This window comes from Tenrec ecaudatus, assembly GCF_050624435.1.
Source record: "Tenrec ecaudatus isolate mTenEca1 chromosome 4 unlocalized genomic scaffold, mTenEca1.hap1 SUPER_4_unloc_13, whole genome shotgun sequence".
Lineage (NCBI taxonomy): Eukaryota > Metazoa > Chordata > Mammalia > Afrosoricida > Tenrecidae > Tenrec > Tenrec ecaudatus.
Window position 1 is genome coordinate 97,761 of NW_027457590.1, and position 2,080 is coordinate 99,840.

Sequence of the window (2,080 nt, forward strand, 5' to 3'; positions counted from 1 at the left end):
AGTGTTCATAAGGGAGGGGGGAACAGGGAAGGAGGGGAAAATGAACAGCTGATGCCAAGGGAAAAAATCATATCATTGTGAATGAGGGGGAGTTCGGAGTGGAGACCCAGACCCATATGATTGTGATTGGTTCCCTCTTTCTATCCCACCTTCCCCTTATCCTCATGGTATCGCTACTCTCATTATTTGTCCTGACGGGTTTATCTCTCCTGGATTCCCTGTGTTTCCAGTTCTTATCCGTACCAGTGTACATCCTCTGGTGTAGCCAGGTTTCAAAGGTAGAATTGGGATCATGGTAGTAGGGGGGAGGAACAATAAAGAGCTAGATGAAAGTTGTATGTTTCTTCAGTGGTATACTGCATACTGACTGGCTGCTTTCCTCTCACAACCCTCTGTAAAGGGATGTCCAGTTGCCTACAGATGGATCTTGGGTCTCCACTCTGAACTCCCCCTCATTCACAATGATATGATTTCCCCCCTTTGATTTCTGATGCCTGATTCCATTGACAACTTGTGATCACACAGGTTGTTGTGCTTCTTCCATGTGGGCTTTATTGCTTCTGAGCTAGATGGCAGCTTGTTTATCTTCAAGCCTTTGAGATGCCAGACGTTATATCTTCTGATACCCGGTCATCTTAAGCTTTCTTTACCACATTTGTTTATATACCGCTTTGTCTTCAGTGATCTTGTCAGGAAGGTGAGCATCATGGAATGCCAGTTTAACAGAACAAAATGTTCTGGCATTGAGTAGAAGCCCAATGTCCATCTGCTAACTTAATACTAAAACTATAAATATATGCACATCATCATATATAAACATATTTACATGTATACATGTCTGTATTTAGATATCTCTAAATGCCCTTTGCCTCCTAGTTATTTGCTCTATTTTCTATTCCTTTCCTCATGTCCCACTCTCATTCTCAGACTTCATTTGGGTTTCAGTAATTCCTCTTAGTTACTTTGCTCTTTGTCAAGGCCTACCTGGTCTCCCATTCCCTCCTTGCCATTGATTTTGGTTCCTTTGCCCCTGCATTTGTTAACACATATTTCCTTTCCCCCAAATCCCCCTCTCCCAGATACCCCCGGAACTGCCAGTTCCATTGTTTTTTCCTCCAGATTCTTTGTCCTACCTACCTTATCTAGATAGACCTACATAGATAATAATATGCACAAAAAATAAGACAGTACAAAGCAAAGCAACAAAAGAAATGAAATAACAAAAAGAAAAGCCTGTAAATCAGCAGTTCTCAACTTGTGGGTCGTGACTCCTTGGGGGGGGGGGGGGATCGAACGACACTGCCACAGGAGTCGCCCAATTCACAACACTAGCAAAACTATAGTTATGAAGTGGCAACAAAAATAATTCTATGGCTTGGGGGGGGGGTCACCACAACATGAGAAACTGTATTAGAGGGTCTTGGCATTAGGAAGGTTAAGAACCACTGCTGTAAATAGTTCAAGGTCTGTTTGTTGACCTTTAGGAGTGTTTTCTGGTGGAGTGTGATGAGGTGCCACTCCTGGCCCCAAAGTCTATTTTTTATATTCCCTTGGGACTCAATGTTCTGCTCCCCTTGTTGTTCTGTCACACACCTTTAGTGTTTTGCCTCGGTGTGGTGGGGTCAGATTGGACACAATTCCCAGTGTCTCCAGTGTTGTTCCCCATCATGCTATGGGTCAGTGAAGGATGTTGTGCCGTGTAGTGGGGCCAGCCCTATGGACCTCTCTATGCATTGGCTGCTCTGAGCTGGAATATCGTCTTCAGGACTTGGTGGCCCAGCATGTGCCCTGCTCTCCCTTGCACCTCCTTCCTTTGCACCTGTGTGCTCTGATGAGACATGTCCCTTTCCCTGAGCTGTAGTTTCAGTGTGGTCCTCTGAAGTACATTCTTCTTGGCGGGGGGGGGGGGCTGGGAGACTGTCCAGGTTGTTGGGATTGTGGCCCGCCCCTCAAACCTCTCTATTGGTTCCCTTCTTCATGCTAGTATGTTTCATTCGTGTCATGGAGCACCGGGCTGAAGTCTGGCCCCTCTTTCCCTGTGGAGATAAACAATACCCTCCCCTTTGGTGGGTTAGTACCC